Raw genomic sequence first — 25,447 nt, forward strand, 5'->3', positions numbered from 1 at the left:
AATCTAATCTATCATGGAATCTTTAAAGTGGAAATCAAGAATACCTATTTATCCTTATATACTTCCACTATTCAATCCTGGCGAGTAACCTTCGACAAATGACATTTCCCTAGTCCAGCAGGACAGAATCCCTTGTGCTTCGGAATGTTTGCTCAACTGTAATTACATAAACAGCTCCATAACTTCTGATCCTAAGCCTGACTAGATATTTATCTGGCTACATAAAATAGAATGTAAAATGTGTTTGTAAATGAATAATTTATATTTGTTTCTTAAAAACAAATAATTGATAGAGACCGGGGAAAGATAAAAAGCAGACAGGTGATGATTAATCTCTAAAGAGACTAATTCCGCTGACACCAATAATGAGGTGCAGGCTTTCTATTCAATGGAATTTCCTTGACTGATGCCCAAGACTGTAAACAATGGACAAAAACCTAGGTGTGAGGTTTGCAGTTGTGAGAAGTATACCTGAAGCATCGCCTTGAGCCAGAAGCACAATCTTGGTGAAAACCAGCCATCTGCATCAAATCACATGAGCTCCAAGGATGGCTAGCTGGAATTAATTTATTTTTCTCTCCCTCTCATTCTTTATGTTTCTTCTTCTCTCTTCACAGCTGACCTGGACATGGGTTCTATAAGTGTTTTATCTTGCTGGAGAGAGAGGTCGATAATTTATAAAGAGAGAACTTTAAATCCATAACTGGTTCTGTTGCCAATATATTTGTACTTTCCAAAGTTATGGAAGGTGATAGTAACTGTCAAATAATCCAGCACTCTGCAAGTTATGACTTTGATTATCAGTATTGGTTTTTGACTGTCTGTTTCAGTGGCAGTCTTGTCCTCAAGATTTGGATGAGATCCCAGTGAGCACTGGAAAATAGCAAAAGCAACTCCTACTTAAAATGGGGGCTAGAGAAGAGCTATTTAATTATAGGCTTGTAAGCTTATAATTGCTTGTGGAAAAGTTAATTGAAACAATGTTTAAGGACAATATTAGGAATCACATTGAAGGACATAGTTAATAGAGGACAGACACACATGGTTTTAGGAATCAGAGGTTGAACTTGACATGTTTTTAAATTAAGTTACTGATCTTGCAGATAAGGGTGAGAGAATGGATGTTTATTTTTAAAAGGTGTGTCCCACACAGGCAGGCCTATGGAACAAATAGAAATATATTCAGTTCGATAAAAGAAAGGCAAATGGAAAGAATGCAGTGTGTTATAATAAAGGGGTAGACATTCACATTGACTTGGTGGCCAGAGTCTGCAGCTACTTGTAGACTCAATCCTGTTTTGGTATTAACACTTGATATTCTATATAGCTATTCTTATAACAACTTGCATTTCTATATCACCTTTAATGTAGTAAAACATCCCAAGGCGCTTCACAGGAGTGCTGTCAAATAAAATTTGACGCCAAGACACCGAGCCATGCTAACCTTATGTGAAATCTAATGTTTGAAAACCCCATCACCCTGCCACCTACAGGTGTAATGGGTAACGCTGTTAATTATTGACACTTTTATTATAGATTTTTCATTGAGATAATATGAAATAAGACCTTTAAATGCATTTTGAAATGGAATGTTGCAATCCACTTTGCTTTGGCATATCAACTCATTACATTCAGGGGATTTGTTATAAAATTACTTTGGATTTTGTTCATGCCTTTGTGTCACTGGCAAAAGTTGTTTTTGTTTGATGTTAGCCCTCAGATGTTGGGCTTAGTTATGAACTTTCTTAGTAAGCTTTTTGCTGGTAATTAGCAGGCTGGATAGAAAATATCCACCAGCCTTGCTCATGTTATGTGTGGTATCTTGAGGTGGCCATCGATGGAGACAGACACAGGTTAACTCCTTAACATGGTTTAATCAACACATGCACATAAAAGCTTCTGCCATGAGGCAGCAGAAACAAAGAGTACAACCAGTACAGATCAGACTTAACTCAGGAGAGCAATTGCCACAGCACCACCTGGTGGATCAGGTTACTCATAACCTCCCAGGTTACTACACTCCTCCCCCCTTAAGATTGCCGTATGCAATTCTTAAACAATAACCCTTACTAGGTACTACGTTTTAATTAACCAGTATGCTCTAACCATGGTTAACCCCTGACTAATTTAACAGGTTTGTATAAGTCTTTCTGGTTGCTTGCGAATCCTTTGTGAACGTCTTAATTCCACTTGTGGTGGATTCTCAGATTCATTCGCACTTGAGATTGGAGTAGTCTCTGATGTTGGTTTTACTCTGTCCCGCTGTGGCCTGGCAGTACCAGTGTCCACTGGCACCTTATAAGCCGTGCTGGGTCCTGGAACAGCCTCCTCTACTGCCCTTTGTTCCATCTGAGGCAGTTCCCCCTGCTGCCGGCTGAAAAGCTGATCCACATGCCGACAAACCCCTCGACCATCCCCTAGTAACACGGAGTACGACACAGGTCCTGTAATGTCCTGGTATCCATTTAGGTCCATAACCGAAGTTCCGGGTGTACACAGAGTCCCCTATGGCGAAATGGCGAGCTTTAGTATGTTTGTCATGGTGCGCTTTTTGCTTTGTTTGTTTTGTCTCAACCTTGCTTTTAAGATCTGGGTGTATCAGGTCTAACGTGCACCGCAACTTTCTCGCCATCATCAACTCAGCCGGAGAAAGCCCCGTGGTAGCTTGGGGTGTTATACGATAACTAAACAAGGCTCTATTGAGCTTGGTCTCCAGGGTGTCACCTGAGCTCTTCCTCATGAGCTCCTTAAAAGTCTGCACGACTCGCTCGGCTAACCCATTTGAGGCTGGGTGGTATGGAGCCGAGGTGACGTGTGATTCCATTCCTTACCATGAATTCTTTGCTCCCTTCACTAACAAAACACTGTGCATTGTCGGATACAATCATTTCTGGAATACCATGTGTGCTGAAGCTGTTCCTGAGACAATTCAGTGTGGCATCAGTCGTTGCAGAGCTCACTGGATAAACGTCGATCCACTTTGAGTGAGCGTCAACCAGCACCAAAAACATTTTGCCCATAAAAGGTCCCGCATAGTTTATGTGAATTCTCCTCCAGGGTTTGCTGGGCCACTCCCAGGGATGGAGTGGTGCCCCGGCAGGTGCTTTCCTCTGTTCCTGACATATAGTGCATGACTTTACCTTTGACTCAATTTCAGCATCCAAGTTAGGCCACCACAGGTAGCTCCTAGCCAGTCCTTTCATTCTAGTCATTCCTGGGTGCGATTGATGCAACTGTTCCATCAAAGTAGAGCGTCCCCACTCTGGGACTATGATGCGTGCTCCCCATAGCACACATCCATCTTGGACACTGAGCTCGTGCTGTCTCTGTCTGTACGGCGCGAACTCCGGTCCCTCACGGTGATCTGGCCAGCCTTTCAACACATACTCACGGACCCTTGACAGAACGGGGTCCTTGGCTGTCCAGCCCTGGATTTGTGCTGAAGTCATCAGGGGACTGATCTCCTGATCCAGCATCAGGACGTGCTCCTCAGGGGAAGTACTGCGAGGAGATTTTGAGAGGGGCAGGCGGCTGAGAGCATCCGCGTTCCCGTTTTCCTTGCCGGCTCTGTACGTGATCACATATTCATAGGCTCTTAGTATTACTGCCCATCTCATTATTCTCTGTGATGCCATTTGAGGCACCGCTTTCATCTCATTCAGTAAGCTAATAAGAGGCTTGTGGTCAGTACTGATTACAAACTTTCTCCCATATATGTACTTATGGAATTTCTTTACTCCAAATATAATGGCCAACCCCTCTTTATCAAGCTGTGAATAGTTCTTTTCCGCAGCTGTGAGCGTGCGTGAAACAAACCCGATGGGCCTTTCCGCTCCATCTGGCATGCGGTGGGCCAACACTGCCCCCACTCCATAGGGTGATGCGTCGCAGGACATTATCAGCTCCTCCTTCTCGTCGTAATGCACTAACACCCTGCTGGACTGAAGTAGCTCCTTTGACTGCTGAAACGCTTTTGCTTGCTCTGGCCCCCAACACCATGGCTCCTCCTTTCTCAGCAGTTTGTGCAGGGGTGCCAGCAGCATCGATAAGTTTGGAAGAAACCGGTTATAATAATTCAGGAGCCCTAGATAGGCTTTCAGTTCAGTCAAGAAATTGAAGACAAAAATAGTTGCTAAGACAAGTGGTACTTCCTTGTCTTTGGTTTTGGGCCGTTTTTCCTTTGAGAAGAAAGTAGGGTGTGAAAGTATTTTGCGTACCATCATGTGGAATGCAACCCAGGTTTCAGAAGGCATTCCTTAAAGGGGGTGAGGTGGCATTTGTTGCCAAGGCCATCTCCTTCCATGGGCCTGGATTATGCCCTTGTGGGACCTCCTTTCCTCAAGGCCTATAAACTGAGTCTTGCTTTGCTGAATTATAGGCAGTACCATCTTAACTGAAGGGTCTTTAAATTTATGAGCTTGGTACCCTGAAGAAGCAAACACCTCATGCATTGCATTGAGTCACATTGTTACAGACACAAAATGACTCTCTACTCCAGGATGAATCAGCACCTTACGAGAGAAGCAGGCTGCCTATAGGGGTAGCTGATACATGGAATTACATAGAATGTGCAGCACAGAAACAGGCCATTCGGCCCAACTGGCCTATGCTCCACACGAGCCTTCTCCCATCCCTCTTCATCTGACTGTCGGTGTTACTTTCTATTACTTTCGCCCTCGTGTTTATTTGACTTCCACTGGAGCCTGCCTTGAATATGTAAACCTGAGGATTGGGAGCAGTTTAGGATTCAACAAAGGAGGACAAAGGGATTAATTAAGATGGGGAAAATTGATTATAAGAGTAAGCTTGCAGGGAACATAAAAACTGACTGTAAAAGCTTTTATAGATATGTGAAGAGAAAAAGATTGGTGAAGTCAAGCGTGGATCCCTTGCAGTCAGAATCAGGGGAATTTATAATGGGGAACAAAGAAATGGCTGACCAGTTAAATACATATTTTGGTTCTGTCGTCAAAAAGGAGGACACAAATAACCTCCCAGAGATGTTGGGGAACATAGGGTCTGATGAAAGGGAGGAACTGAAAGATATCAGTATTTGTACGGAAATGGTGTTAGGGAAATTGATGGGATTGAAGGCCGATAAATCCCCAGGGCCTGATAATCTACATCCTAGGGTACTTAAGGAAGTGGCCCTAGAAATAGTAGATGCATTGCTGATCATCTTCCAACATTCGATGGAATCTGGAACAGTACCCATGGATTGGAGGGTAGCTAATGTTACCCCACTATTCAAAAAAGGTGGTAGAGAGAAAATGGGGAATTACAGACCGGTAACCCTGACATCGGTAGTGGGGAAAATGCTAGAGTCCATTATAAAAGATGTAATAGCAGAGCACTTGGAAAACAGTGACAGGATCGGACAAAGTCAACATGGATTTACAAAAGGTAAATCGTGCTTGACTAATCTACTGGAATTGTTTGAGGATGTAACTAGTAAAATAGATAAGGGAGAACCAGTGGATGTGGTGTATTTGGACTTTCATAAGGCTTTTGATAAGGTCCCGCATAAGAGATTAGCGTGTAAAGTTAAGGCACATGGGATTGGGGGCAAGGTATTGACTTGGATAGAGAACTGGTTGGCAGACAGAAAGCAAAGAGTTGGAATAAACGGGTCTTTTTCCGAGTGGCAGGCAGTGACTAGTGGGGTACCGCAGGGATCAGTCCTTGGACCCCAGCTATTCACAATATATATTAATGATCTAGACAAGGGAACTAGATGTAATATCTCCAAATTTGCAGACGACACAAAGCTGGGTGGGCGTGTGTGCTGTGAGGAGGATGCCGAGAAACTCCAGGATGATTTGGACAGGTTGGGTGATTGGGCAAAAGCATGGCAGATGCAATATAACGTGGATAAATGTGAGGTTATCCACTTTGGTGGCAAAAACAGGAAGGCAGATTATTATCTGAATGGCAATAGATTGGGAGAAGGAGAAGTGCAACGAGACCTGGGTGTCCTTGTGCACCAGTCGCTGAAGGTAAGCATGCAGGTGCAGCTGGTGGTTAAGAAGGCAAATGGTATGTTGGCCTTCGTAGCGAGAGGGTTTGAGTACAGGAACAAGGATGTCTTGCTGCAGTTGTACAGGGCCTTGGTGAGACCACATCTTGAGTATTGTGTGCAGTTTTGGTCGCCTTATCTAAGGAAGGATGTTCTTGCCATGGAAGGAGTTCAGCGAAGATTCACCAAGCTGATACCTGGGATGGCAGGAATGACGTATGAGGAGAGATTGGGACGATTGGGCTTGTACTCGCTGGAGTTTAGAAGAATGAGAGGGGATCTCATTGAAACTTATAAAATTCTGACAGGATTGGACAGACTAGATGCAGGAAGGATGTTCCTGATGGCCGGGGAGTCCAGAACCAGTGGTCACAGTCTAAGGATAAGGGGTCGGCCATTTAGGACAGAAATGAGGAGGAATTTCTTCACCCAGAGAGTGGTGAACCTGTGGAATTCTCTACCACAGAAGGCAGTCGAAGCCAATTCATTAAATATATTCAAGAAGGAGTTGGATATATTTCTTAAGGCTAAAGGGATCCAGGGGTATGGGGAGAAAGCAGGGACCGGGTACTGAAATTGGATGATCAGCCATGATCGCATTGAATGGCGGAGCAGGCTCGAAGGGCCGAATGGCCTACTCCTGCTCCTATCTTCTATGTTTCTATGTAATGAATGTGCACTGATGAAAATGGGTTGTTTCTCGGTTGCCATAGCGCCTGCAGTTTAAGAACCGTTGTAGTGTACTTCCAACAATAAATCTGCTGATGATGAAAATCCAACCATTAAGTACATTACCTGACATTTTGGCAACTATCTCATTCACTGAAACAGTTCTAAGCTTCATCTATCCTTCCATGTTTGTATTCTCTAGTACGTCCCATAATCGGTTTCCTACCTTGACTCTCACAATTTCTTACCCAACTTATCTGACAATTTTGCACCACTGGCCATGTCCGTTTTCATCAACGATCAAATCTTTCTTAATGAACTATTTTTCCAATCATTATACTGCCTCTGCTTCTTCTAATTATTTTATGTAGTCAGTTGGAAACTCCAGGATTTTTTTTTGTTTAAGGCAAGTCTTCATTCCTATATGCATCTATTTTGCTGGTATAAGTCTCTATTCAAGTAGTTTACTCAGAAGCTTGTGTAGAAACAAAAGAAAATTCCTGCATAATAATCCATTCTCTTTTTTTGTAAATTTCCATTTTTTCCATAATTTTCCATTTTTTTCTTGCCACCCTCAGTTTTGTGTGCCAATCAAAGCTATTTTTTAGCTAGATAAACACATTGGGAGAAAGGACTAGACGGTTATGCTGATCGGATTAGATGAATAGGGGTGGGAGGAGGTTCGTGTGGAGCATGGGCCAGTAGGGCCGAATGCCCTGTTTCTGTGCTGTACATTCTATGTAATTCTCCCAATAACACTAATCACTATAGGGCTGATTCAGCGATGCTGTGTTTTGTGATTCTCTGTGAACTCATCCACACATTCCACATGTTTACCGTGCTCCATCAGGTGAGCAGATTGGTGTGCCCAATTTATGAGGTGTCAGATTTAATGATGCCAAATTTTTTCCAACGCTCTTTGAGACATCACAAGTGTGGGCGAATCTCATTGGACTACCAATTTATGGCAGATACATGCAAATTGGTCCCATGCAGTATTTAGCAATTTTTTTTTCATCTGTGCAGTTCATTAGCATAGCTTGCTCACATAGTTGTTGGGATTTTCTGCTGGCCTTTGGGAGTTTGCTTCTTAAAGGAGTGTTTGGCTGTTTACAATTGGATGTAAAGTTCTTCTTTTGTTGCTTTTTGGGTATATCTTTTTAATTATTCTTGTTGCCTTTCTTCCTGTTGGTGCTTAGCACGGTTTTTATTTGTATTCCCCAATCTTTACCCCACACGAGCCCTGTTGTTATCTGTAATTTCATTTGCAACAAGCAAATTGGTAAGCATGAAATTACATCTACTGCATTCCCTTTATTAATATAATCAGTCACTTTTAAAAAAAAAAAATACATTTCTGAAACACAACTTACCTTTAACAAATGCATATAATTAACCCATGCATTTCTAAATGCTCACTAATTTGATCTCAAATTATGAATTCTAAGAGTTTGCCCACAACTGTTGATAGACTAACTGGCCTATAGTTATTAGGGACGAATTTCGATAGCCCCGAAAACTGGTGCGGGTATTGCGATGCATGATTAGCCATTGAGTCCGATGCAGGCAGCAAGTAAACTTTGTGCTGCCTGCTAATTAAAATAATTGCAGTGGGGAGGAAGCACGAAACGTGCTGTTCAGTGGCTCAGCGCCTCAGCAGGAGGCCCATGTTCGTGCGAGGCTAGCACCACTTAAAGCCAGCCTGCACCTCTTAAAGGGAAGATGCATTCTGGCTGGAGCAGGTGTTGGAAGTGGCTGGGGAAGAGAGTGTGAGCATGAAAAACACTGACTTATGGCACAACAGGGCAGAGAGCATGCTGCAAGATTCTCAGATGCTGCACTGGAGGCCTTGGTGGTGGACGAGGTGAACAAGAGGTCTTCTATCCACAGGCAGCTAGGAGGCCCAAACTCTCAGAAACCAGTGGGAGCAGATAGCCCTGGTGGTCAATGTCAGAAGTCAAGCCCCGAGGATCTGGATGCAGTGCCACAAAACGTTTAGTGATCTCGCACGAGTGGTCAAGGTCAGTGAATTCATTTTCAAATGCCATATTCCACCCAATGTTCCCATTAAGCTGTGCGGCTGCGCTATGCTCCAGGGATCCTGCGCAGTCAGCTTGCCAGCTCTTCAATGCAAAAACTGCATGTGCGCGGTATTTTGAATGGCCTGCGTAGCCCCTTAAAGGGGCCGCACGGCGGCAAAAAAAAATTACAGGGATCATTGATCACACCAACTGCACCACTAACCTCAGGCACTGCTCAATGCACCACGCCCCCATCACTCACCTACCAACAATCCCTATCAATCGTGACTAATGCACCTCTTGCTTCCCCCCCCCCCCCCCTCACCGCAACCCTACCCTGTGCCTTTCTCCTTTCAGATACCTAAGAACTACAAGCTGGCCAGGCAGTGTTGGAGGAGCAAGAACTGGAAGTGGAAGAAGGCAGTGATACTGAAGACACAGCACCGTCACTCGATTTCACACTCACAACCACCAGCTCAGATAGTGACACTTCATGTACTTTAGAGGATAGGTTAGACGTGGGATCTGCACGTGGTGAGACATCGGGCATGGGTGGCAGCCAGGGCAGGGGGCAAGGGTAGCGCAGGTGCCAGTTCTCCTGAGGGCGAGGCCACACACGAGTTTTGCAGAGGATTCAGGTGAGCACTTCGATGGGGTGGCCTACAGAAGAAGGCTGATGAGTATGCACAATTAAATACTTGGTCCATTGACAGGCCTGACAAAAAGCTTGCATTCAATGTCAAGGGGTATGGAGGAGTCCGGCACCAACTAGGCACAGGGCTTTGTGCAGAGCTTGGCACCCATCCTTTCCAGCATGCAAGTGACGTCCAACTCCATTAACACACTTGCGGACCCAACCAGGATACAGCGTCTAATGGTCGATGTCTCGGCTTCCATTACAGCACAAGCAGAAGCCACTGGGTGCTGCAGTGGAAGCTCAGACTTCTGTCCTGCAAGCTCAGATTGCAGCCAATCGTGGCTGCGCTTACCAGTGTTCAAAGGAGCTTGCAGTCCAAAAATCTGTCCGCCAACAGATTGCTAGGATTGCTGAGGCACCGCCCTAGGGGAGTGACAGTGGCTCCCTGGAGCACGAACCTGCTGTCCTCTCTCAGGATGACAGCATTTGTCCTCCCATCCCTGCCACTCTGCCAGTGCCCTTGATGTTGCCTGTCAGCCAGCCAGCCCAGACTGCTGCCGCCCATGCAGAGATGGTGCAGCCCGAAGCCGGGCCTTCTTGGACCAGAGCTGCTCAAGGTTGTCCTCCAAGGCCATCTGCAGTCTCCTCCACTGAAAGTCAGCAACCTTCCACCAGCCATGCTGCAGCCACTGGGGTAACACTGGTAGGAGCACTAGGACAGGCAAAGGCACACGGAAGACAGGCACTGAGGGAATGCACAAGGGTGATTAGTTTATGTTTGTATGCAATATGGCATGATTTCATTTATAAATTTGGTTTGGAATGTTTATTTTGTGCTGGCTTTTATTTTTGCATTGCGGCTAAGCGGACGCTATAAGGGTCAGTGACGGGAAGGTGTGGTGTGGGACTGTTGGTGAATATGGCATTGCAGTTGCTTTTACTGGTATCGCAGCCGGATGATCCAGTCATGGGCAGCCTGGCCAGAAAGAGACTGTATGGATTGCCTCCTCCCTTCCTCTTTCACCTCCTCCTCTTCCTGCTCCTGCTCATGCTTCTCCTCCTGCTTATCAGCTGGTTGCCGTATGGATGGTGCCCTAATGATGGCGAGGTTGTGGAGCATGCAGCAGGCCATCATGAATTTCAACACCCACTCTGCCGAGTACTGCAGGGCTCCTCCAGAGGGGTCCAGGCAGCGGAAGCGTTTCTTCAGCACGCCAATGGTCTGTTTGATGATATTTTGTGTGGCAGCATGGCATTTGTTGTATGAATGCTACCCACCTGTGTGTGGGTTGCACACCAGAGTCATGAGCCATGTTGTTAACAGATTGCCCTTGTCACCCAGTAGCTACTCTCTGGTTTGTCATGATGGCTGAAATGCAGAGGGGACAGTGGACTGCTGCAGAATGAAGGCATCATGACTGCTGCCAAGATACCGGGCATTGACCTGCATGATTCGCTGAGTATGGTCGCATACCAGCTTGACGTTGAGGGAGTGGCATCCTATTTGGTTGCGGTACATCTCAGAGTTTACATGCAGCACCCGCAAAGCGACAAACGCGCAGTCAATGGCACCTTGCACCATGGGAAAGCCTGAAATCCTTGTGAAGCCACGTGCTCGCTCTGCCTGTTGGTTTCTGGCCAGAGAGAAGGAAATGTATTCAGCTCTCTTGGAATAGAGAGCCTCAGTTACCTCCTTTATACAACAGTGTATGGCAAACTGGGAGATGTTGCAAATATCTCCAGCTCCAGCCTGGAAGGAGCCAGACGCATAAAAGCTCATGGCCACCATCACCTTCACAGGCAGTGGCAAAGCGGTCCTCACCCGGATTTAAGGTTGGAATTGTAGCTGCAGCAAGTGGCAGACAGGTTTCAGTGAGGATATCCTTGGTTAAGCGTAGACGTCTGATGCACTGTTCCTCGCTGAGGTTCAGGTAGGAGGACTGCACCCTGATCAGCCTGTGAGGATATAGCCTCATGTTGAGAGCCTTTCTGCCCCTCCTCCTCCCTGTCCCAGCAGCTTGTCCTGTCGGCTCTGCTCATTCTCCAGGTCATGCTGTAGGTCAAGTGGAATTCCTACTAGTCCGCCCATGTCTGGGAGCAAGTAGTCTGTGCAGAATCTTTGAAGTCAGGACAGAGTCCTTCAGCACCTGCCACACCACTCCCTGTAGACTTTAGCAACTTTAAATAACTGTACAAACCACCAAACAGTTCTACAAACTCAGCAACAGCCAGTAGAAATCAATCAGCAACTAATCTGCAAGTTCGTGATGATCCCTTTAAATAGCGCTGGTGGGGGGAGGGGGTTCTTCCTGCAGCTGAATGTGTGTTCAGCTGAGCGTGTTTAATAGAGGGTGTTAGCTGTAACATTGAGCTCCAAAATGGCAGCACTGGCGTCAAATCAGCATACATGCTACGATCTGCTTATTCTGCATATTTCTGGCGAACACTCCCTGTGCCCGCGCTAACGACCTGCCCATGATTGCGTCCGGCGCAGCCTGCACCAGAAGTGTGCACGCGCAACCCGGACACCATTTTGGAACTGAATCGGCACCCGTATTGCTCAAACAACAGGTGTTATGGAGCCGAATTTAGTGGCCATTGGGTTTATCCTTCTCGTCAAGAGGTCTTGCATTGGTTATCCTTTGGCTATCTGCCATAATTTGCATATCTTGAAAATTTGTAGTCAAAGCCTCAGGTTTCCGTACAACTTCCTTCAACAACCTAAAATGCATTCCAACAGGACCCCAGGACGACTTATCTATTTTGATTTCTGATATTTTTTTCAGAACCAAATCTTTTTCAAGAGTTAGCTCTCACCAATTTTTCTACATTGTGCACATACATTCTCTTATCCACTATCATTTGTAAATACTGATGCTAAATATTTAACATCTCTGCCATACCTTTATCTAACTCAAGATTCCCCCCTTATCACTGCACAGCATCATTATTCAGTTATTCTCTTACATTAATAATAAAAGCCCTTACTGTTTCCTTTTATATTTGCTATTTTTTTCATATTCCCTTTTAGCCCTTCTAATCTCTCTTTTCACCTTCCCACTACACTTTCTGTATACCAGATTATTTTCTTCTTCATTATTAACCCTAAATTTCTCATATGCCTCCCTTTTAGTTCCACTGTGTTGCACTCCCTCACTGGACCACATCTGCCTGCCTGCCCACCCATCCTGACACTGTATTAACAGGAGCTCCGTGACTCCCACTTTCCGCCAGAATGAGTGGCCCACTATTTTTCCACTCAACACTACCAACTCAACTGTTGCCCAACACCCATTCCTATCAGATCCCAATCCATGGCTAAGTTGTGAGCAATATCAATATTATTATTCAGTACTAGAAACAAATACATATTTGGTGGAAATGTGCATTTAAAAAAAATTAAAGGACCATCAAAGAGTTAAGCAAAGCATCTCATTATTTCAGAGCACAATGTACTATGGGAATGTTCTGATAAATTCAATTTTCTGTGTGTGTACGTGCTCAGTCTTATAAAATATGGAAATGCTTGCAGTCTGTGTAGGCTATAGGCAGTTGGATTGAATGGCAATGATGGGTAGCTTTTCATTATATGTTTTAATAAGCTCAGGTAGGCTGGTGCTGTAAAGATAAGAAGCAGCAGAATTTTGATTTGAACAGTTTATTCTAATTCATGCCATTAGCAAGAACTGCATTACTAACTATGTAAATATAGATCATGCAATCATTCACTAGTGTTATTAAATTACATTGTGATGAATTGGTCTGCTTTTATACAGTTTTGATATCTTGTTGCATTACCGTTGTAAAAGTAACAGTAGTTTCACTTTGCTGAAAGGCACATATCGTGCAAGGGGAAAATTTTGTCACCCATGTAGAAACTTGCACAAATTGGTAGCACAGTTCATGTGCTGCTGCACGTGGACAAGCAGCTGAGAGTTTTTTATTTGGGCAATGCAGTTTTATTTAAATTGCCATCCTGTCCAGTCACAGTAACGGACTGATGTCTGTCCAAAATGACAGTGCAAATAGCTGATATAAGTCAGTATTTCCTGTCTGCAACACACGAACAATGGTTCAAGCATAAGAACATAAGAAATAGGAGCAGGAGCAGGCCATTCGGCCCCTCGAGCCTGCTTCGCCATTTAATGAGATCATGGTTGATCCGATTTTGGCCTCAGCTCCACCTTGCTGCCTGTTCCCCATAACCCTTGACTCCCCTGTTGTTCAATGTCTGTCTCAGCCTTGAATATATTCAATGACTCAGCTTCCACAGCTCTCTGGGACAGAGAATTCCAAAGATTCACGACCCTCTGAGAGAAGAAATTCTTCCTCATTTCCGTCTTAAACGGGCAACCCTTTATTCTGAGACTATGCCCCCTCGTTCTAGATTCCCCCATGAGGGGAAACATCCTCTCAGCATCTACCCTGTCCAACCCCCTCAGAATCTTGTATGTTCCAATAAAATCACTTCTCATTCTTCTAAACTCCAATGAGTAAAGGCTCAACCTTTTCTCATAAGACAACCCTTCTGTCCCAGGAATCAACGTAGTGAACCTTCTCTGAACTGCCTCCAATGCAAGTATATCCCTCCTTAAATAAGGGGACCAAAGCTGAACGCAGTACTCTAGGTGTGGTCTCACCAGCGCCCTGTACAGTTGTAGCAAGACTTCCCTGCTTTTATACTCCATCCCCCTTGAAATAAAGGCCAACATTCCATTTGCCTTCCTAATTACTTGCTGCACCTGCATGTTAACTTTTTGTGTTTCATGTATGAAGACATCCAAATCCCTCTGTACCGCCACATTCTGTAGTCTTACTCCATTTAAATATTTTTATTTTCTATTCTTCCTACCAAAATGGATAACTTCACATTTTCCCACATTTATACTCCATTTGCCAAATTCTTGCCCACTCACTTAACCTATTTATATCCCTTTGCAGACTCTTTATGTCCTCCTCACAACTTGCTTTCCCACCTATCTTTGTAATGTCTGCAAATTTGGCTACAGTACACTCGCTTCCTTCATCCAAGTCATTAATATAGATTGAAAATAGTTGAGGCCCCAGCACTGATCCTTGTGGCACCCCACTAGTTACAGATTGCCATCCTGAAAATGACCCATTTATCCTGACTGTTTGTTTTCTGTTAGAATGGACAGAGCATTGGCTAACTAATATATTACCCCCAAATCCATGAGCTCTTATCTTATGCAGTAATCTTTTATGTGGCACCTTGTTGAATGCCTTTTGGAAATCCAAATACACATCTACTGTAATAACAACAGAAAACGCAGGAAAAACTCAGCAGGCCAGGCAACATCCGTGGAGTGAGAAACAGAGTCAACGTTTCAGGTCGAAGACCCTTCATCAGGACTGAGAAAAAAGCAGGAAATGAAACAGATTAAGAAGCAAGTTTGGGGGCTGGGAAATGGGAGAGGGGATGAACCCTTTATCCACCCTGCTCGTTACCTCCTCAAAGAACTCTAATAGATTTGTCAAACACGATTTCTCTTTCATAAAACCATGTTGACTCTGATTGTATTATGATTTTCTAAATGCCCTACTACTACTTCCTTAATAATGGATTCGAGCATTTTGCCAATGACAGATGTTAGGCTAACTGGCCTATAGTTTCCTACTCTCTGTCTCCCTCCTTTTTTGAATAAGGGCATTATATTTGTGGTTTTCCAATCCGCTGGGACTTTTCCAGAGTCAAAGGAATTTTGGAAGATTGCAAACAATGCATCCACTATCTCTGTACTGGTCTCGCTAGATGTACTCCTATCCAGTTATCCAGTCAGCTAAACACTCATTCAAATAACTCCTCGAGAAGCAGGGTGCGGTTTTGAAGCTTTACTTGAATAAAATTGTGAAACTGTAAACAAAGACAAAGTATGTTTTGTACACAGAGCTGAGTACTATACATTAGATGTTACATAAGATACAAACATGTTTATGAAAACAGAATAGACTGCGTAACACAGATAAGTAGGTAACTGTATAAATAAATAGCACTGAAGCTAACCCTCAGTAGCTAACGGCTAATAAACTTCTTATGGACAAAGTATTGTCAAAATACTACACCAACAAGATTGTTATCATGTTACTAAACAAGGATACTCACAGACATTGCGTCTGGCCTAGCATATAAGGAAGGATGGAGGAGGATTCAGAATGGCTGCTTCATGTGGGCTTTGTTCACAACTCAGTAAAACACTCCCTGGAATACTACTTCCGGGGCAGACAGGAAGAAGGTCAAATAACACACTGCTATACAATAACTACCGCTAGAGGGTGCTATCTGCATGTAATAAGTCCAGAACAATCTCTGTAGCCACTTCTTTTAAGACCCTAGGGTGCAGGCCATCAGGTCCAGGGGACTTGTCAGCCTTTAGACCCATAAGTTTGACGAGCACGGTTTCCCTAGTGATAGTGATTGTTTTAAGTTCCTTGTTTCCCATTATTATTTCCCCAGTCTTGTTCTCTAAGGGACCAACACTTACTTTAGCTGCTACTCTTTTTTATATACTTGTAGAAGCTCTTACTGTCAGTTTTTATATTTCTTGCTAGTTTACTCTTATAAGCTATTTTCTCCCTCTATTATTTTTTTAGTCATCCTTTGCTGGTTTCTAAAATTTCCCCACTCTTCTGGCCTATCACTAATCTTTGCAACATTGTATTCCTTTTCTTTCAATTTGATACCATCCTTAACTTCCCTGGTTAGCCATGGTTGGTTCATCCTTCTCTCCGAGTCTTTCTTTCTCACTGAAAAATACCTTTGTTGAAAGTCATGAAATATCTCTTTAAATGTCTGCCACTGCTTTTCTACTGTCTTACCTTCTAATCTATTTTCCCAGTCCACTTTAGCCAACTCTCTCCTTATACCTTTGTAATTGCCTTTATTTAAGTTTAATACTCTAGTTTCAGACCCAAGTTTCTCACCTTCAAACTGAATGTGGAATTCTATCATGTTATGATCACTCTTCCCTCGAGGATCCTTTACTATGAGATCATTAATTCATCCTGTTTCATTACACATTACCAGATCTAAAATAGCCTGTTCCCTGGTCGGTTCCACAACATATTGTTCCAAGAAGCTGTCCTGAATACACTCTATGAACTTGTCCTCAAGGCTGCTTTTGCCAATTTGATTTGTCCAATCTATATGAAGATTAAAATTGCCCACGATTATTGCAGTACCTTTCTTACAAGCCCCCCCATTATTTCTTGATTTATACTATGTCCTATAGTGTAGCTACTGTTAAGGGGCCTAGAGACTACTCCCACCAGTGCCGCCTTTCCCTTACTATTTCTTACCTCCACCCAAATTGATTCTACATCTGGAACTTCCAAGCCAAGATCATTTCTCACTATTGTACTGATCTCATCCTTTATTAACAGAGCTACCCCACCTCCTTTTCCTTTCTATCCTTCTGAAATGTCAAATACCCCTGAATATTCAGTTCCTAGCCTTGGTCACATTGCAACCACGTCTCTGTGATGGCTATTAGATCATACCCATTTATTTCTATTTTTGCCGTCAATTCATCTATCTTGTTACAAATGTTGCATGCATTCAGATAAAGAGCCTTTAATTTTGTCTTTTTATCATTTTTCCCGACTCTGACCTTATTTGCTGGTGCACTCTCATGTTTGTACGCTCTGTTCCTTCCTGTCACACTCTGGTTCTCATTGCCCATATCGCTACCCTGCACTATTGCCCTGTCCTTTCTCTTTAACTTTCTAAGTTACTTCTCGCTTGAACCCTCCCTCCCCCCGCACCCCCCACTATTTAGTTTAAAGCTCTATCTACAGCCCTAGTTATTCCATTCGCCAGGACACTGGTCCCAGCACAGTTCAAGTGAACGCCATCCCAACGGAACAGCTCCCTCTTTCCCCAGTACTGGTGCCAGTGCCCCATGAATCAAAACCCATTTCTCCCACTCCAATCCTTGAGCCACGCATTCAACTCTCTGATCTTATTGACCCTATGCCAATTTGCTCGTGGTGCAGGTAGTAATCCAGAGATTATTACCTTTGTGGTTCTGCTTTTTAATTTAGATCCTAGCTGCTCATACTCAGCAGAACCTCTTTCTTCATCTTACCTATGTCGTTCGTTCCTATGTGGACCACAACAACTGGATTCTTTCCCTCCCACTCCAAGTTCCTCTCCAGCCCTGAGGAAATGTCCTTAACGCTGGCACCGGGGCAGGCAACACAGCCTTTTGGACTCACGCTTTCGGCTGCAGAAAACAGTATCTATCCCCCTAACTATACTGTCTCCTACCACTACGACATTCCTTTTTACGTCCCCCACTTGAATGGCCCCCTGTACCACGGTGCCGAGGTCAGTTTGCTCATCCACCCTGCAGACTTTGCCCTCATCCACACAGGCAGCAAGAACCTCGTACTTGTTGGATAAGGGCAAAGGCCAGGGCTCCTCCAGCACTGCACGTGGGGTCCCCTTACCTGCCTGATTTGCAGTCACACCCTCCTGTCCGTGACCACTAACCAGACCTGTACCACTACCTAACCTAAGGGGTGTGACTGCCTCCTGGATTAAAGTGGCCCAGTAACTCACCCCCTCCCTGATGCCCTGCAAATTCTGCACCTCAAACTCCAGCTCAACAACTATGAGCTGAAGTTCCTCGAGATGCAGACACTTATTGCCAATTTGGTTGTCTGGGATTGTGATGCTGTCCACAAAATCCCACATGCTGTAGTTGCGACACACCACCTGCACTGTCATCCCTGTCTAATCTTGTTTTATTTATTTAATGATTTAATTAAATTTAAATAACTTAGGTGGACAGCTTTAGTTAAAAAAAAAATGCTTACTGGTTACTCACCCGATGTACTCACCCTCCGCATTCCTCCTCTGTGCTCTCTGTGATGTGACTTTTGCAGATTGTCCCTTTTGTTAATTTCATTGCCTGCTCCTCTTAAACTAAGTTTTATATTAGTTATTATTTATTCTGAATATTTATTTAACTATTTATTTATAATTAGGTTAAAAGAAAAGAGTATAGTAAAATAAATACTTAGCTCAGTTTCCTCCGGATCCACCGCTGAATATGACGTCACTGTGATTTTTCTCTGGGATTGTTACTCTGCCACGGGGCTCCTTTTTAAACTGTTCTCCATCCTGGTGCTCAGCTCCCGCTCTTTTTAAACTGCTCTCCCAATAATAGGAAAATGTTAGAATCTATTATTAGGGATGTGATAAAAGGGCACTTAGAAAATCATAATATGATTGGGCAGAGTCAACACTGATTTATGAAGGGGAAATGGTGTTTCACAAATCTAAAGAGTTTTTGAGGTTGTAAATAGTAGGGTAGATAAGGGGGAATCTGGATATAATGTATTTGGATTTTCAAAAAGCATTCAATAAGGTGCCACATGAGGTTATTACTCAAAATAAGGGCTCATGGGAATGAGGGTAATCTATTATCTTGGAATGAGGATTGGTTGAAGGGATAATTACTAGTCCTAGCCCTTTTCGGGCTACCCCAGATGTTCACCTTCAACTAAAGTTAGAGATAGCTGAATCCTATAAGATGCTTAAATGGGTCTAAAGTTCCAGACTATCTCTCCCTAAAGGAAAGGAATGACTTGAAGATGTTACCGTCCTCCAGATAGCACTTTTAATAAGTTTAACTAGACTGTAACCTTCCGGATATTATGAGGGTCCAGAATACTCCCCCAGAATCTGCAACTCCTCACCAAAGAGTGTACAGAGATTGAGTTCGCAAGTTTGCTACAGAAATACTACTTGAGACAATTCTAAAAATATATAGATTTATTTAAGAGCTGACATACAGTTAACAGCTGTTAAGTCAATCGCAACTTCAACAGTTCAAAATACAAATAGCTTACATTTTTTATTCTCAGAGATCCTTATTCTCAAATCTTAACTTAGTACATTTTTACATTTATTTTATTTCTAATCCAGAATATCCACCAAAATCAAATAAGAGTACCCTTTTGATCCCCGAGACTCAAAAAATTAAAAACTTACACAGCATGCCTCTGAAGTTGAGAATTGCTTGTCCTTTCCAACGATTTCTGACTTTCCATCTGAAAAGCTCTATTTTTAATACCTTTTTTTGGTGGTTTATTCTTTGAAGTTTTTTGCTGATGTAAGCTAATTATCTCTAGTCATTCTCTATTGAATTCTTTTCTATTCTTACTGTCAATTTAGCTGCTGACTCTCAGAATCCTGTCTGCTGTATAGGTGTTTCAAAACTTATCATAAAAAACAATATGACAGTAGCATTTATTTGATGCCATTCTTATTGAAGGGCTTCCATTCAATTCTAAATATTGGCTTAACTGGTTATCAGACGTCGTGTCTCCTAACTATTCCATTTTCAATACAAACACAATGTGATTGCTTGGTGTCATCTATTGAAGTCATATTTTCAAAGTGTTCTCTTTGCGTACCTTCTACAATATGTAAATCAAAAGCACTTCAACTAGGGTGTTTCATGCATTTCTTAGCTACTTCAATTGATTAGCGTGCAAAATTAAGGCACATGGGATTGGGGCAAGGTATTGACTTGGATAGAGAACTGGTTGGCGGACAGAAAGCAAAGAGTTGGAATAAACAGGTCGTTTTCCGAGTGGCAGGCAGTGACTAGTGGGGTACCGCAAGGATCGGTCCTAGGACCCCAGCTGTTCACAATATATATTAATGATCTGGACGAGGGAATTGGATGTAATATCTCCAAATTTGCAGACGACACAAAGCTGGGTGGGAGGGTAAGCTGTGAGGAGGATGTCGTGAAACTCCAGTACGATTTGGACAGATTGGGTGATTGGGCAGAAACATGGCAAATGCACTATAATGTGGATAAATGTGAGGTTATCCACTTTGGTGGCAAAAACAGGAAGGCAGATTATTATTTGAATGGCAATAGATTGGGAGAAGGGGAAGTGCAAAGAGACCTGGGTGTTCTTGTGCACCAGTCGCTGAAGGTAAGCATGCAGGTGCAGCAGGCGGTTAAGAAGGCAAATGGTATGTTGGCCTTCGTAGCAAGAGGGTTCGAGTACAGGAACAAGGATGTCTTGCTACAGTTGTACAGGGCCTTGGTGAGACCGCACCTTGAGTATTGTGTGCAGTTTTGGTCGCCTTACCTGAGGAAGGACGTTCTTGCCATGGAAGGAGTACAGCGAAGATTCACCAGGCTGATACCTGGGATGGCAGGAATGACGTATGAGGAGAGATTGTGTCGATTAGGCTTATACTCATTGGAGTTTAGAAGATTGAGAGGGGATCTCATCGAAACTTATACAATTCTGTCAGGCCTGGACAGACTAGATGCAGGAAGGATGTTTGTGATGGCCGGGGAGTCCAGAACCAGGGGTCATAGTCTAAGGATAAGGGGTAAGCCATTTAGGACTGAAATGAGGAATTTCTTCACCCAGAGAGTGGTGAACCTGTGGAATTCTCTGCCACAGAGGGCAGTGGAGGCCAGTTCATTAAATATATTCAAAAAAGAGTTGGATATATTTCTTAAGGCTAAAGGGATCAAGGGATATGGGGAGAAGGCAGGGACAGGGTACTGAATTTGGATGATCAGCCATGATCTCATTGAATGGCGGAGCAGGCTCGAAGGGCCGAATGGCCTACTCCTGCTCCTATCTTCTATGTTTCTATGTTGCATATATAATTGTGTTTCCTGTTTCTCATTTGATGTTACTTTTACAAAGGCACATGGTTTTTTAAATATTCTGTGTTCCTGTTCGAAGTGTTAGTTTTTAACACTTTACTTGGGCATTGCTATTGTGTTGGTTCCAATGTTCAGACATAGAGGAACATCCAGCCTGCTGTTTCAACAGGGCTATTGTCTCATTATTAACAATCAATTCCCATTTCAAAAACTTGTGTGGTATTTACAACTTTTGTGTTAACACTTCATCTTATCTCAAAAGCCTGTGTTCTGTTTGCAGCCTGTGTCGTTGAGGCTTTAAATTTTAAACCCACTATGTCATGTATTACTAAAGTCAAAATTCCATTCATAGGATGGTGTATCTCTTGGAATATGGCTATTTCCTTTACACCCCCCTCTTGACCGAAAGATGAGCTCATAACATCAGGGCAAAGTTTGGTCATAGAGTTATACAGCACAGAAACAGGCCCATCGCGTCGACGCCAGCCATCAGGCCCTGTCTAATCTAATCCCATTTTCCAGCATTTGGTCCGTAGCCTTGTATGGTATGGCATTTCAAGTGCTCATCCAAATGCTTCTTGAATGTTGTGAGGGTTCCTGCCTCTACCACCCTTTCAGGCAGTGAGTTCCAGATTCCAACCACCCTCTGGGTGAAAAAGTTCTTCCTCAAATCCCCTCTAAACCTCCTGCCCCTTATCTTGAATCTATGCCCCCTTGTTATTGACCCCTCTATTATGTCCGTGAATGATTGAGACACGAACAGCAGGAGTTGAACAAAACAAGTCTTTACTGCTGGAAGTCAATAGTGAAACTGAAAACAACAGAGGCTCACTAGCGCCTTTTATACAGGGGTGGTCACTGCCGGTACTGCAGTCTGAGACCAGTTATTCTCTTAAAGGTACATACACAACAATTCCTCCCCTTTTAGATAAACAGTACATAACATTCATTTAACAACTAAATGATAACTAATTACAATCACAATTACGGTTGCTAGATACATTGGTTAAGTTTAAGCAATTATAAGTTCAGTCTTTGAGGAGGCTTCCTGATTCTGTCTGGATAACGCCTCTTTGGGGTATCAGGTTCTTCTGGCAATGTTGAGTCGGGATCAATGTCGTTGTTTGGTTCATCTGCTTCCAATATCACCGGTTCTGCGGTAGCTTCAATTGGTACATCGATTTCATTGCCAGGTGTATCAGATCGTGGTGTGGAGTTGACGTTTTCCAGTGACTCTAGAATCTGGTCAGCATGGCGTCTTACAATGCTCTCTCCAACGTCCACGGTATACATGAGAGGTCCTTGCCGTGTACAGATCGTTCCTGGCTGCCATTTCTCAGTGCAGTAGTCCCGGGCCAAAACTGGTTGACCTATCTTAATACTCCTGGTCGGCCTTTCATTCATATTCTGAAACTGCCTGTTCTCCACATCTCTTCGGACGTTTGGCTTAACCAAATCCAAGCGGCATCGTAGTCTTCGATTGAAGAACATCATGGCTGGAGTTTGGTTGGTAACCGCATGTGTCGCATTCCGGTAGGCAAACAAGAAGTTGTCCACCTTGTGTTGTAGGGGTATATCTTCATTACACATTGCCTTGATAGCTTTCTTGAATGTTTGGACAAACCTCTCGGCCAATCCATTAGTGGCTGGATGATATGGGGCAGATGTGTAATGCTTAACACCATTGTTCTTTAAGAACCTCCGGAACTCTTCAGACACAAACTGTGGTCCATTGTCAGAGCAAATCTGTTCAGGCAGCCCATTCCTGGCGAATATGGTTCGTAAAACTGTGATAGTTTTTTCCGTGGTGGTTGAGGACATTTTTATTACCTCTGGCCACTTTGAATGTGCATCCACCGCAATTAAAAACATCGAGTCCATGAAGGGACCAGCAAAATCAATGTGCACCCTTTGCCATGGAGATGAGGGCCACTCCCATGGCTGCAGAGGAGCTTGTGGTGGGGCGTTTTGGACATTCTGGCATCCTGCACAGCTCTTGGTCATCTCTTCGATTTCTCTATCGATTCCCGGCCACCACACAAACGCTCTGGCGAAGCTCTTCATTTTTACCCCACCCAGATGACCCTCATGAAGCTCATTGAGCACTCTATCCGTCAACTTAGGTGGAATTACTACTTTGGATCCACACATCAAGGTTCCTCTGCACACTGACAGCTGTTCTCTTCTCGGCGAGAATGCTGGCAGCAGTGGTTCGCCATGTGCTGGGCATCCCTTCACCGTTAAATCATAGACCCATGATAGTGTCGGGTCATTCCGTGTTTCCTTTTCTATGTTTGCATTCGTCATAGGGAGACATTCGACTATGGTCGAGTGGAATGACTCCATTGGATCCACTGCAAGGTCTTCTTCTTCCACCGTCGGCAACGGTAGGCGTGACAATCCATCAGCATTCCCATGCTGTTTAGTTCCTTTGTACTCGATGTCATATTGGTGTGCCCCTAGGAAAAGGGACCACCTCTGCAGCCGTTGTGCTGTCATTATCGGTACGCCCTTCTGAGAGTTGAAAATGGAGACAAGAGGTTGATGATCGGTTAGTAGAGTAAATTTTTGACCGTGCAGGTAGTGATTGAACTTCTTCACCCCCCCAAACTAGGCTGAGGGCCTCTCTGTCAATCTGGGCGTAGTTACGCTCGGCAGAAGTTAACGAGCGTGACGCAAAAGCTATCCGCCTCTCTAAACCATCAAGGAATTTATGTGACGGTACCGCCCCAATGCCGTAGGGAGACGCATCACACGCCAGTCTGATCGGCAGTGCTGGGTTGTAGTGAGCCAATACTTCCTGTGAAGTGATTAAGTCCTTACTCTTCTGAAAGGCCTGCTTACAATCATCGCTCCATTGCCATGCTACCCCTGTTCGTAGCAGGGCGTTCAGTGGGTGCAGAATTGTCGACAAATTCGGCAAAAACTTATGGTAGTAATTCACCAATCCGAGGAATGACCTCAGTTGCGACACATTTTCAGGTGCTGGGGCCTTAACAACCGCTTCAATTTTGTCAGGGGACTTATGTAACCCCTCTTCATCAGTCACATGGCCACAATACGATATCTGTTTCTTAAAAAACTCGCACTTGGGGCGGTTGGCTCGTAGCCCATGTTCCCGTAGTCCAGTGAACACCTGTTCTAGGTTGTTAAGGTGTTCACTGTCATCTTCACCTGTCACAAGGATGTCGTCCAAGTAACACTGAGTCCCCGGAATCCCTTGCAGGACTTGTTCCATCGCTCTTTGCCATATCGCCGGAGCCGATGCTACTCCGAATACCAATCGATGATACTGGTAAAGACCTTTGTGAGTGTTTATCGTGAGATACTTCCTAGAGGACTCTTCAACCTCCATCTGCAAATATGCTTGTGCTAGGTCAATTTTTGTAAAACGCTTCCCTCCAGACAGTGAGGCGAAGATGTCTTCTATCCTTGGAAGAGGATATTGTACTGTGTGAAGGACTGGGTTCACCGTCACCTTGAAATCCCCACAGATGCGAATCTTCCTTGGCTCCCCGGACTTATTGCTTAACGTTTTCTTCATGACAAGAATGATGGGTGTCGCCCACTCGCTCCAGTCGACCTTAGACAACACGCCTGCCTTCTCCAGATTCTCCAGCTCTGCCTCGACGGCTGGGCGAATTGCATATGGTGCCGGTTTGAAAAACTTGGGAACTGCATTCTCTTCTATTTTTATCGAGGCGGTTACGCCTTTAAGCGTGCCCAGTTCTTGTTGAAATACCTCTTTGGCATTAGCTAAGATTGTTGACAATCGTCCAGGAGTGACGTCTTCATCTTTTTTACCGTCCACCGTCATTGCATGAATGGAGTGCCAATCTAAGTTTATCTTCCTGATCCATTCACGTCCCAATAACGGTGGTCCACCATTTGGCAGTATGTAGAGATACAATTTCCGTATTTTCTTGCCGTTGTATTCGACAGGCACCCTTATTTTTCCTCTGGGGTATACTTTTTGCCCCGTATACGTCGTCAAGACGATGGATGTCTCTCTCAAGGGTATGTGTGAGAATAGCCACTCGTAGTCTTGTCGATTCATGACGGTTAGCGCTGATCCTGTATCCAATTCCATTTTAACTTGGGACCCTGCTATCGTGAGGGTGACCCAAATGGTTCGGTGATCCTCTTTTGCGATTACATTGTGAAGTTTGAGACAGCTTAGTCTCCTGTTCCCGGATTCACTATCGCTCATCTGGTCTTCGGAACTACTGTCCATCATCTTTTGTACTTTCTTGTACGGTCCCTTAGTAGCCTTTTTGTTGTCGCTGGTCTTCTTCCCAGACCTGCAAACTCGTGCAATGTGTCCCATCTTTCCGCATTGCCTGCATATTTTGTCTTTGGACCAGCAGTCCTTCTGGTCATGGTTAGTTCTGCCGCAGCGATAACATTTTGCAAATCCCTGTGTCATTTCATG

The 25,447-nt window shown here is 44.0% G+C and overlaps 1 protein-coding gene across 1 annotated transcript in view; it reads right to left on the reverse strand.

Moving 5' to 3' along the window:
- The window catches only part of LOC147111830 (uncharacterized), a 340,177-nt gene that overhangs the window by 215,979 nt on the left and 98,751 nt on the right, over positions 1 to 25,447 (reverse strand). The gene's annotated exons all lie outside the window — the stretch shown is intronic.

Source organism: Somniosus microcephalus, chromosome 10 (genome assembly GCF_052327205.1).
Source record: "Somniosus microcephalus isolate GS21.2 chromosome 10, FLI_Smic_1.0, whole genome shotgun sequence".
NCBI classification, from domain to species: domain Eukaryota; kingdom Metazoa; phylum Chordata; class Chondrichthyes; order Squaliformes; family Somniosidae; genus Somniosus; species Somniosus microcephalus.